General features: G+C 37.1%; 1 pseudogene across 1 annotated transcript; it reads left to right on the top strand.

Moving 5' to 3' along the window:
• Window positions 1–11,120: 11,120 nt before the first annotated feature.
• LOC103265611 lies at window positions 11,121–12,553 on the top strand (annotated as a pseudogene). The gene has a single exon (XR_002482259.1). The product of XR_002482259.1 is annotated as a tropomyosin alpha-3 chain pseudogene (transcript).
• The last annotated feature ends 953 nt before the right edge of the window (window positions 12,554–13,506 follow it).

Below are 13,506 nucleotides of genomic sequence, written 5' to 3'. Positions count from 1 at the left end.
GAATGAGGCGGAAGGATCGCCGGAGCCCAGCAGGGCGAGGCTGCGGTGGCCGGGAGCGGCCACTGCACTCCAGTCTGGGCGACAGAGTGAGACTCCGACTCAAATAAAAAACAAAACTGTTTTGACCAGTGGAAAAAGCATCTTGATAGATGTATTGCATCAAATAGAAAGTACTTTGAAGGTGACTGAAATTTAAGCATGTAAGAATAAATACACAATTTTTTTATAATTAAATTCCGGGTATTTTGCCTGTCCTCCCATATTTATACCTACACACACACACACACACACACACACACACACACACAGAGAGAGAGAGAGAGAGAGAGAGAGAGAGAGAGAGAGAGAGAGAGAGAGATCAAATTATTCTTGTTTCTAAGAAAATAATTAAGATCTTTAAAAAAGTTTCTAAGTTAAAACTCCCTTTGAGTTGAAATACAATACAAAAGCCTTTCTTCTTCCTTTCTTCCAGAACAATTTCCATTTAGTAATCTAAATAACATTCTTAAAGTTATGAATGCCTAATTTTTGCCAAACATTTTAATCAGTTATCTATCATTATTTTAAATTAGGAGAGACAGACAGACACAGGCACAGAGATAATGACAGAAATAGAGGAAACGGTCAAAAATATTAGCTAAATGAAAAAGATAAATGCAGAACTTGCTTATTCAAATCTAGACAGGATAGAGGTTCCCATTTTATAATCCAGGTTTTATTAAATCTAGGTCTGCAATGACTATATTTCATATTTCCCTTAGAAATTCAACATTTTATTTATTTCTTTATCAAAATACTAACAGAAAGCTAAAACATAATTGCAAATATTCTTGTCTTTGAGTAATTTAGTATTTAAATATCTTAAGTATTTTTGATAAGAAAAATGACTGGGATTTTTTTCTTTTTTTTTCTTTTTTCTTTTTTTTACTTTTAGAGTGATGGAAAAATAGGCGTAAACATTAGTAAATGAGTTAATACCTTACTTTATTTTATTTTAATATTTTAGCAGCTTTATTTGAAGTATAATTTGCATTGCATAAATATTATGTGTATAGTTCAGTGATTTTTAATAAAATTGTGTTGTTGTACAACTATCACCACAATCCAATACCAGAATATTTCCAGCCAGCATGGTGGCTCAAGCCTGTAATCCCAGCACTTTGGGTGGCTGAGGCGAAGGGATTGCCCAAGCCCAGGGGTTCGAGACCAGCCTGGGCAACTTGGTGAGACTTCATCTCTACAATATATAAAAAAATTAACCAGGCATGGTAACGCATGCCTGTAGTTTCGGCTACTTGGAAGGCTGAAGTAGAAGGATCACCTGAACACAGCAGGTTGATGCTGGGGTGACAGTGAGCCTGCCACTCCACTCCAGCCTGGGCGACAGAGTGAGACTCTGACTGAAAGAAAAAATATATATATTTCCATCCCCCCCAAAATCCCTCATGTCTATTTACAGTCACTTTCTGTCCCATTCCCAGCTCTATAATACTTCGCTTTAGAGATTCAAAAGGATGGAAACAATTTCAAACTAGTCATTCTCAAGGTGGATGCTGTGCACATGAGTTGTGTGGAAAGTGACTTTAATGAAAGTGATAATGAACTATAATACTTGCTTTAAAAAGTTATTAAAAAGAATGAAATCAGCCAGGCTCGGTGGCTCAACCTGTAATCCCACGCCTTTGGGAGACTGAGGTGAGTGGATTGCCTGAGCCTGCGGGTTCGAGACCTGGCTGGGCAACTTGGCGAGACCTCATCTCTGCAATAAATCAAAAGTTAGCCGGATGTGGTAGCGCACACCTGTAGTTCCAGCTACTTGGAAAGCTGAGGCGGAAGGATCGCCAGAGCCCAGCAGGTCAAGGCTGCGGTGGCCGGGAGCAGCCACTGCACTCCAGTCTGGGCAACAGAGTGAGACTCCAACTCAAAAAAAAAATAAAATCGTGTCTTTTTTCAATAATGTGAATGGCACTGGAGGCCATTATCTTACATAAAATAACTCAGAATCAGAAAGTCAAAAACCACATTCTCACTTGCTAAGTGGAAACTAAATAATAGGTACACATGGATGTAGAGTGTGAAATTATAGACATTGGAGACTTGGAAGAGTCAGAGGGTAGGAGGAGGGAGACGGATGATAAATTACTCAGTGGGTACATTGTTCACTATTTGAGGGACGGATACACTAAAAGCCTATACTTTACCACTGCCAATATATTCATGTTAGAAAACTGCACTTGTGTTACCCCAATTTATAGAATTTTTTAAAAAAAGAAAACATAATAACATTTTCTAAATGTGATGAAAGAACTCCTCATAAGGAGGCATGAGGAAAAGGACTGACATTGATAGTGATTTTTGTATACAAAGTATCACACACTGGACACATCATAAAATTATCTGCACAGCTACAAATAAATAAGTTGATAATGTTTTGTCATTTTACAGATAAGCAAATAGAGTCTCAGGCTAGGCACCTTGCCTAACGTTATCTAACCAGCGCATGACAGAAATAGGAGTCAAATTCATGGCTATCCGGAGCAAAGCCAAACGCAGGGTCTTCACCTTGCATGCCGCCATCATGAAGTTAAAAGAATCTCTAGCTGGTCCTATGTTCCTCATTATTTTTACTCCCTTAATAAAGCCTAATCCGGTAAGGGCTCAGCAAACGAATATGAATGTATCTCTGAGTAAGCACCCATTTTTGATATGGTGAGTTGTCCATACTATATTTGAAAGATGTGGTATTTGGATGATTTCTCCCATCACCATAAGCACTTGATTAAAACATGTGATGATGATTCTAAAGAGTACAACCTTGACTGTTTACAACACTGTTACAAAAATAATTTCTGCTCAAGTCATCTGAAAGGAAATGTTTCATCTTATCCCCGTATTGTCCTGTTAGTAGAATAAATATCACTTTCACATGCAAATACTATAGAAAAAAACTTAATTCATCTCCTCTTCAACGTGAAGTCTTGTTGCACTACTACTCAAAGCACTGGTTTGGCAGTGTAGGTTCATAAAGTAGGTCACTGACATGATAATTGAATCTCACAAATGCAACAGCTATAAGAAAAGCCCATGTATCCTGGAATATAACTTCATGATTGGGAAAATTCAGAGAAGGTAATTCATCTTTTACAGCTGGAGGATTGGGATGACATTTTTTAACAAATATATACATTAGTTTTGTCACAGAAATAAATAAGAGATTACCAATGAAAATAAGAGAAATAACCAGGAAATATTGACAGTTTAGAACTTGGGGCCAGGCATGGTAGCTTATCCTTGTCATCCCAGCACTTTGGGAAGCCAAGGTGGGAGGATGGCTTAAGGCCAGGAGTTTGAGACCAGCCTGGGCAACACAGCAAGACCCAGCATTTCCCAAAAAAAAAAAAAAAAAAAAAGGCATTCAAACTTGATATTTATTTCTCAGTGTTGCAGCTCACATTCTTTCTTCACACACCACCCATCCTATTCTTACCTCACCCCAACCCTAACCATTCCTACCGGTCTCCCAACAACCATCTAACCATCATTGTCATGGTGTTTTTTTCACTCTGCTAATAAAAGAATTTTCCATCTATCTGAAGCCATACCTTTTCTATAACATTTGTAGATTCAGAGGTTCATTTATTTTTATTTTGCCGCAATGTTGCCAATTGTTATTTCTATAATGGCCAACTTCTATAATTCAACTACTGCATTTTTAGGTGTCCCCGCTATACATGGCTTTCTGTTATATGATAATAACACCTAATTTTGTTGAGCAATTATTATGCTGCCAGGCACCTTACTAAACCTAAAGCCTTTAATATCTTATTTAATCTTCAATTCTAAACCTAAAGTCTTTAATTATTTTATTTAATCTTCATAGTAACCCTAAGAGGTATATACATAATCATTAAATCTATTTTATAGGTGAGCCTAGAGATGTTAAGACATTTGTCTAAAGTTACAGATCTGGTAAAGGGCAGACATAACACCAGAATCTAAATTAGTGTGTTCCCATACATAATGTTACTATTCAACACTGTTTCCCTGTGCCCTTTGTATGATGCTGATACAGTTAAGACAGCATTTGAGATATTTTTAAGTAGTGTCATTGGATTCACTTAATTAGTACAAATATATTCCTGTCATCTGTCAGTTTTCTGTTAATCTCTCAGCCTCTTAGTCAAATTTCAAAAGAGATTTTATAATTTCCCTAGATAAATGTTGAGACCAGAAATTGTTTAACCCTGTACAGATGCTTTCATTTTTAAAGACTTCAAAGAAAAGGTACAAATAAACTGGAAAATGGGAGCATTAGAGTAGTTTGGGATACATATCATTACAATAGCTATTTTTTAAATAAACTAATCATTTTGGTTTTATATGAAGATTATTGGCTTAATGTTTTTGTCTTAGTTTAAATTGTGCGCATTAACATAAATACACAGAGTAAAGGGAAGTAACTAATTTGCATTTTATAAACGTAATTAGCATTAATTGGATGTATGCACTCTGAAAGTCTAGATGATATAGTTGCATTAATTCTCTTCCCCTGATAGATTTCAGTGATCCCAGCATATATTCCTTTCTAATTAGGTTGTTCTAAGAAAAATAGCTCAGTACAATGTACATTTAGAGCTCAATAGAATGGGACCTCTGGAATTTTAACAACATAATAAGGTTTCTTTGGTTTCTGTACATCAAGCTTTCAAAGATATCTTTAAAATTATTCCTACAATACTTGCTTGCTCCTACTTAGAAATTTCATTCTGAATAAAGTGAATTTTTTCAACACACCAAAGTACACTCTGTACCCAAGAAATAACTAAGTAATTGTGTGATTTTTCAAATAGGTTTTATGTTCTTATGTAAGAAAAGAATTCATTTAAAGAATTTTTAAAATCCAATAATATCTAATTCAATGTGAATACTAAGTAGAATAGAATTTTTTAAATCTACAAGAATTCCTAGGAAATACATTTAAACATCCATGTGTCTACTTTCTTAATGTATTGTATTTCTTTATGTTTTATTATACCTGTCTTTTAGTATAGTTTAGAGTTTTAAAGTGAGTGTGACTTTAATACACACTGGTCTTTTTATTTATTAGTTAAAGTAATTTTTTTCCCTAAGGGATATAGTAGCTATCTCACCAAAGCTAGTAAGTCTTCAGATTAAGATTTAACAGATGGCTCATTTATATTTTTTAAATCTTATGTACAAAGGAGTTTATTCTATATTGTGCTCAAAAACTAGAATTTTCCAATTCCATTGACCAAAATGTTACTGTATCTCTATGTAGCTGTCTACGGAGTTATACCCCTCCTCCCTTTTTCAGTTTTCTAGGGTGAAGATGCAAGAAATTTTGCCTACAAATTAATCACAAACTTTTATTGTAGAGCTAATTTAATTCTACAAATAATCACTTGCAATCAACTAACAAACTAGGAAAATTGACCTTACTTCACACTGAACAGGGTTATAAAAAATAAATACAGTGAGAAATACATTTGCATATACGCATATGGTGTTTTCATATAACTTGTCAAAGAATTCTAGATGATGATATTGACTAAATAATCTCCTTGCTTTCCTGCTAGTTTTTTTTGTTTTGTTTTGTTTTTCTTGTTTTCTCTTCTTGCCTACTTTCCAGTTAGCCTCCATAATGCCACACAAATCAGTAAAACATCCATAGAAATTTTCATGAAGAGATAGTATACTTGACTTTTCCTGGTCTGCTAGGGATGCCATGACAAAATACTACAGACTAGGTGGCTTAAACAATAGATATTTACTTTCTCACATGCCAGAAATCCTAGATCAAGATGCCAGCAGGCCTGATTTCTTCTGAGACCTCTCTCCTTGGCTTGCAGATGACTACCTTCTTGCTGCCCCTTCACAAGGCTATCCCTCTGTGCATTTGCAACCCTGGTGTCTCTCTGAATGTCCTAAATTCCTCTTCTTATAAGAACACTAATGATCATATTAGATTAGACTCATCTACATGATCTCATTTAAATTTATAACCCGGTTAAAATCCCTGTCTTCAAATACAATTACATTCTGAGGTACTGGAGGTTAGGACTGCAACATATGAATTTTTGAGTCACAGAATTCAGTCTATTCCATAATTTGAATGTGTTCTCCAAAAGCTTGTGTTGGTAACTTAGTTATCACTGTAACAGAACTAAGAGGTGAAACCTTTAAAAGGTGATAAGCCATAAGGCCTCTGCCCTCATCAATGGATTAATGCCATTATCAAGGAAATGGGTTCCTTATAGAAGCTTCACTCTGCTCTTGTTCCCTCTTTTGGCCTCTCTTTGCCCTTCCTCCATAAAATAATGCTGTAAGAAGGCCTTCGCTAGATGCCAGCGCCTCAGTCTTGGACATCTCAGCCTCCAGAACCATGAGCCAATCAATTTATATTTATTATCCAGGTATACATCAGAGATATTGTGGGTTCACTTCCAGACCACCACAATAAAGCAAGTAACACAATAAATAAAATTACATGAATTTTTTTGGTTTCCTAGCACAGATAAAAGTTATGTCCACACTATACTGTGATATATTAAGTATGCAATAGCATCATGTTTAAGAAACAATGTGCATACCTTAGTTAAGTAATACTCTAGTGCTTATAATGCTAACGATCATATGAGACTTGAGCAAGTCATAATCTCTTTTTTCTATATTAGCTCTCTTTTATTAAACATGATAACCAGTCTGAAGTATTTTTTTATTTTATTTTTTATTTTTATTTTATTTTAATCCATTTTTTAAATGATATTGTGGGGTACAGTTAAGGTATACAAATATGCTTTGTTCAGGCACCCTTGTTGATAAGAGGTGTCTCCCCATCCCCAGACAAATATTTACTACTGTTAATCCCATCTCCCTTCCCCTCTCCCCCCCATAGTTTCCCACTACTGTCAGTCATTTTCTTATAGTATTATGTTGGATGTTCAAGGTCCACTATATGAGTGAGAACATGTGATACTCAGATCGTTGTTTCTGTGAGAGATCATTGTTCTTTTTTATGACTGCATAGTATTCCATCGTGTATATGTACCACATTTTTTTTTTTTTTTGAGTTGAAGTCTCACTCTGTTGCCCAGACTGGAGTGCAGTGGCCGCTCCTGGCCTCCGCAGCCTCGACCTGCTGGGTTCCAGTGATCCTTCCGCCTCAGCCTTCCGAGTAGCTGGAACTACAGGTACGCACTACCACGCCCGGCTAATTTTTTGATTTATTATAGAGATGAGGTCTCACCGCTCAGGTGGGTCTCGAACCCGCGAGTTCAGGCAATCCACTCACTGTACCACATTTTTTTAATCCACTCCTCTTTTGATGGGCAGCATGGTTGCTTCCAGGTTCTTGCTATTGTGAACAATGCTGCACTAAACATACGTGTGCAAGTATATCTTTTCTGTAGTTTGCTTTGATGATGGATGCTGACTGATTTGGGTGGTGGTTGCTGAAGTTTCCAGTGGCTGTGACAATTTCATAAAATCAGTTAACAATGAAGTTTGCCACATTGATTGACTCTTCCTTTCACAAAGTTTCCCAGAATCATGGGATGCTGTTTGATAGCATTTTACCCACAGTAGCACTTATTTCAAAACAAGAGCCAGGCTGGGCATGGTGGCTCAAGCCTGTAATCCCATCACTTTGGGAGGCTGAGGCAAGAGGATTGCCTAAGCCCACAGATTCGAGAACATCCTGGGCAGCTTGGTGAGACCTCATCTCTACAACATATCAAAAAAATTAGCACTACTCCAGGTAGCACATGCCTGTAGTTCTTGCTACTTGGAAGACTGAGGCTAAAGGATTGCCTGAACCCAGTGGGCAACACTGGGGTGGCTGTGAACTTGCCACTGCATTCTAGCCTGGGTGACAGAGTGAAACTCTGACTTAAAAAAAAAAAAAAAAGTAGCCAGTCCTTTTTAACCCTGCTGCTGCTTTATCAACTATGTCTATGTAATATTCTAAATATTTTGTTGTCATTTCAACAATGTTCTCTTCTTCACCAGTAAAAGATTCCATCCCAAGAAATAACTTTGTTTGCTCATCCATAAGAAACAACTTTTCATTCAGTAAGGTTTTACCATGAGTTTTCAGCAATTCAGTCATATCTTCAGGTTCCATGTCTAATTCTAGTTCTCTTGCTATTTCCACTACATCTGCAGTTACTTCCTTCACTGAAGTCTTGAACCCCTCAAAGTCATTCATGAGGGTTGGAATTAACTTCTTCCTAACTGTTGTTAATATTGACATTTTCATCTCCTCTCATTAATCATAACTGTTCTCAATGGTATCTAGAATGCTGAATTTTTTTTAGAAGGTTTTCAACTTACTATGCCTAGCTGCATCAGAAAAATGACTATCTATGACAGCTATAGCCTTATGAAAGTACTTTTTAAATAATAAGACTTGAAGGTAAAAATTAGTTATTGATCCATGAACTGAAGAATGAATGTTGTGCTAGTAATCATGAAAACAACATTAATCTCCTTATACATCTCTATCAGAGCTCTTGGATGATTAGGTGTTTTGTCAATAAGCAATAATATTTTGAAAGGTTTTTTTTCTATTCAGCAGGTCTCAACAGTAGTCTTATAATATTCAGTAAACCATGCTGTAAACAAATGTGCTATCATCCAGGCCTTGTTTAATTTCTAGAGAAGAAGCAGAGTAGATTTAAAATATTTCTTAAAGGCTTTTGGATTTTTGGAATGGCATAGGAGCATTGGCTTCTATATAAAGTTATGAGATGCTTTAGCCCTTAACAAGATTATTTCAATAGAAGTTGTTTTGATCTACACTGAAAATCGTTGTTTAGTGTAACCAACTTTATCAAAGATCTTAGCTAGATCTTCTGGATAGCTTGCTGCACTTCTGGGTTCACACTTGCTGCATAATTTTCCACTTTTAGGTTATAGAGACAGATTCTTTTCTTGAGTCTTATGAACCACCCTCTGCTAGCTTTTGAGTTTTCTTCTGCAGCTTCTTCCCCTCTCTCAGCCTTCACAGAATTTAAGACAGATAGGTCCTTTCTCTGGGTTAAATTTTTGTCTTCATGGAATTTTGTGGCTGGCGATCTTTTATTCAGACCACTAAAAATGTCTCCCTATCAGCCATAAGGCTATTTCACTTTATCATTTGTGTGTTCACTGTTGTAGCACTTTTAATTTTGTTTTTTTGAGAACTTTTCCTTTGCATTCACAATTTGGCTGTTTGGTACAAGAGACCTAGCTTTTGGCCTTCGCTTTCAATGTGTATCAAGCTTATTCAGATTGATACAGAGGTACATATACATCATTGATGTGCTACCAAATCTTTTGAGTTTCTTTACACCCTAAGATTAAAAACTGAGTACTTTGTCCCTCATTTTGTTTAGACTGGCCTTAAATCATTACATTATTTTATTGCCAGGTACAGTGGATCACATCTGTAATCCCAGCACTTTGGGAGGTGAAGGTCAGAGTATTGCCTGAGCCCATTGATTCGAGACCAGCCTGGGCAACTTGATGAGACCTTATCTCTACAGTAAATAAAAATATTAGCCGAGTGTTGTGTTACACTCCTGTAGTTCCAGCTATTTGGAAGGCTGAGGCGGAAGGATTGCTTTAGCCCAGCAGGTCAAGGCTGTGGTGGCCATGAATGTGCCACTGCACTCCAGCCCGGGCAACAGAGTGAGACTCCAACTCAAAGTAAAAAAAAAAAAAAAAAAAAAAGAATTATTTTATTGATTAATAAAATTGGCATATGAAAGCTTATGAATTAGATATTTCATTTTAAATCCAGGATGATTATCAATTCAGTCTTATTCTCCAAGACTTTGCTCCCCAACTCATGTAGAGATAACATGTTACAGCTTTTACTTATAATTTCTGGTTAAAAATTAATACAATTAAGAAACAAGTTGAATAACAGCATGCCAATCACTGTTCCTTTAATTATATGCTTGAACCACTACAGAACATTCAGAGTTATTTGTATGATTGCCCTTTCAACTGTATATGGTATACTTATTCTAAATTATGATATCCATACTCAGTGAAATATTACGCAATTATTAAAAGAATGCTTATAAAGAGTTTATAATGACATTGACCTATGCATGTTGTGGTAAAGAAAATCATGATTAAAATGTATATATATCATAACAGCAAATCTGCACGAACAGAAATTCCTATGAATGGGAAAATATAGGAAAAATTTAGAAAACATAAAATATTAATTGCAGGGTCTCTGTATGATAGAATGCATGACATTTTTCACCTCTTTTAACTTTCTCATAGGTTCCAAAATTTGTGTATTGATTACATATTACTTTAAGTGATTATTTTTTAAATTAATTTTTTTTTTTTAATGTGGAGTTCAATTCAGGGTTAGGTATACAAATGTTCTTTATGTGGGTACTCTTGTTGATGAGGTGTGTTCCCACTCTCCCCCTGCAGTTTCCCACTACTGCCAATCCCTTTCTCACAGTATTATAATAATTGTTCAAGGTTCGTTTACGAGTGAGAATATGTGGTAATCAGTTCTTTGTTGCTGTGATAGATCACTCAGAATTATAGACTAAGTCCATCCAAGTGCTGTGAAGTTCATAATTTTGTCTTTCTTTATGTCTGTGTAATATTCTATCATGTATATGTACATTTTTTTTTAGTCCTCTTTCAATGGGCAGCATGGCTGATTCCATGTTTTTGCTATTGTGAATAATGCTGCAATAAACATGTGCGTGCAGGTATCTTTTTCATAGAGCACCCAAATCACTATGAATAAGTGATGATTTTTCATAAATTGAAATATCTGTACAAAACACAGAAATTGAAACTGTATAAAAATTCCAAGACAAAAGAATAACAAATCATTTAGAATTGCCAATACTCCCAGATTAAAAATCACCTTTCATATTTGCAGATTATTATACTAAATATTTTTCTATTCATTTACATTGAACAAGCAAAGAGAAAGTAGAAGGATGATTTGAAAATGAAGTATTAATAGTATATGTGCTCTAAGTTAAATATCTATTAAATTTATTATTAGGAGAAGCGGCTGCAGCGCCGAGCGGAGGAGGCAGGAACCGAGTTCGAGCCGCAGCTGGGTGGGCACCATGGCTGGAATCACCACCATCCAGGCGGTGAAGCACAAGATCCAGGTCCTGCAGCAGCCGGCTGACGATGCCGAGGAAAGAGCCGAGCGGCAGCAGCGGGAAGTGGAAGAAGAAAGGCGGGCCGAGAATAGGCTGAGGCTGAGGTGGTCGCCTTGAACCGTAGGATCCAGCTGGTCGAAGAGGAGCTGGACCGTGCTCAGGAGCGCCTGGACGCTGCCCTGCAAAAGCTGGAAGAAGCAGAAAAAGCTGCTGATGAGAGCAAGAGAGGTATGAAGGTTATTGAAAACCGGGCCTTAAAAGGTGAAGAAAAGATGGAACGCCAGGAAATCCAACTCAAAGAAGCTAAGCACATCGCAGAAGAGGCAGATAGGAGATATGAAGAGTGGCTCGTAAGTTGGTGATTATTGAAGGAGACCTGGAATGCACAGAGGAGCGAGCTGAGCTGGCAGAATCCCGTTGACGAGAGATGGATGGGTAGATCAGACTGATGGACCAGAACCTGAAGTGTCTGAGTGCTGCTGAAGAAAAGTACTCTCAAAAAGAAGACAAATATGAGGAAGAGATCAAGATTCTTACTGATAAACTAAAGAAGGCGGAGACCCGTGCTGAGTTTGCGGAGAGATCAGTAGCCAAGCTGGAAAAGACAGTTGATGATTTGGAAGATAAACTGAAATGCACCAAAGAGGAGCACCTCTGTACACAAAGGATGCTGGACCAGACTCTGCTGGACCTGAATGAGATGTAGAGCACCCCAGGCCCACCCTGCCGCTGATCCTCCCTCTGACCCCGACTCCGCCTGAGGCCAGCCTGCCTGAAGATGACCTCTAACCTGAGGGCTGATCTTTAACTGGAAGGCTGCTTTCTCCTTTCGCCATTCCCTCCACGCTCCTGTGTCTTTTTCGCCAAACCGTCTCTGCCCCTTCCCAGAGATTCCAGCTGGGCTAGAGGCTGAGCACATTTGGGAACAGCATTTAAGGGAATGTGCGCACAATGCAAAATGTCTTTAAAAACATGTTGTGATATACACATTTTGTAATTAACCTTTTTGGTCTTTTGAAGCAACCGTTGGTAAAAATATTCCAAATAATTCCACAGCTCTGAAGCAGCAAACTAATCCCTTTTTCTCTTTTGGAAGGTGACTTTTTTGTTTAATACATATTACCCTCTCCATGGAGAAGGGAAAAAAGTGTGGGCCTGCCTTACTGAGAACCAAACAGAGCCCTGGAAAGGTCTCCACTATGGGAAACCTCATTGCTCTGTACAAAGTACTAGCCAAACCAGAAAGGTGATTCCAGGAGGAGTTAGCCAAAACAACGACAAAAATGTGCTGTTCAGGTTTTCAGCTTTAAGGTGTCTTTGGACAACTTTTTTTTATTTTTTATTTTTTTCATTAGAAGTGACCAAATTAAGATGGTGAGACCTCTGAGACCAAATTTCTGATCTATGTCTACTCCCTTCCCAACCACTCACAGAATGGATCATGTGCCCCTTATGTTGAGGTGACCACTTAATCGCTCTCCTGCATTTTTGAAAGAAAATTGTGATTTTTGCCACTGATTTAGCCATATGAAACTCATCTCATTACCCTTTTTGGGGTCTGAAGCTGCTGTCTCTAAAAGTGCCATTTCATTGTGTTTTGTATCAGTCAGTGCTGGAGAAATCTTGAATAGCTTATTACGAAACTTTTTAAATTTTATATTATTTTAAAGCTTTGCTTCTTTGGGTTTAGGGTGCCCTGGCCACCCCAACTGGCTGTGAGAGCCTACAGTTTGTGGGCTGGCAGTGTGCTGATCTTTGAAGTTTCTTTCCCTACCCAGTCCCCACTTTTTGGTAAGGTTTCTATGAAGTCTGTTAGGTGTACATCCTGCAGCTTATTGACTTAAAATTTACTTTCCTTTGGTGTGGTCTCTTTGGGGCCAATTGGGAGAAAGAGAAACCAGTAGTGTACCTGTTTTGATACTGCATATTGATAAGTGTCTTTTTGAAATAAAGAAACAGTCCCTCTCTCAGAAAAAAAAAAGTATTATTAATTCTATTTCACAAAAAAGAAACTGAAATAAATAGAAATATATCCTAATTTCCAGATAAGTGTACTTAAACAACATGAGTTATTAGTTTCTTACTTCTGAGATTAATAATAGAGAAAAACAGTATGATTTTTAAGCTACATACTGAATGGTCCTCTTCATAAATGATGAGGTAATTGGTATTGCTATATGTTCTTTTCTTCTCTCCCACCATCCTATTATGTATATTGCATTAATCTGTTTTAGTGATTTAATAATTTTATTTTTATTTTTATTCTTTGTAGTGACGAAGTCTCACTATGTTGCTCAGGCTGTTCTCAAACTCCTGGGTTCAAGCAGTCCTCCCACCTCAGCCTCCA

Source organism: Carlito syrichta, unplaced genomic scaffold, assembly GCF_000164805.1.
Source record: "Carlito syrichta isolate Samal-C Ts95f unplaced genomic scaffold, Tarsius_syrichta-2.0.1 Scaffold306694, whole genome shotgun sequence".
Classification (NCBI taxonomy): Eukaryota; Metazoa; Chordata; class Mammalia; order Primates; family Tarsiidae; genus Carlito; species Carlito syrichta.
Note: the sequence above shows the minus strand (reverse complement) of the source record. Positions and strands in the feature narration are given on the sequence as shown.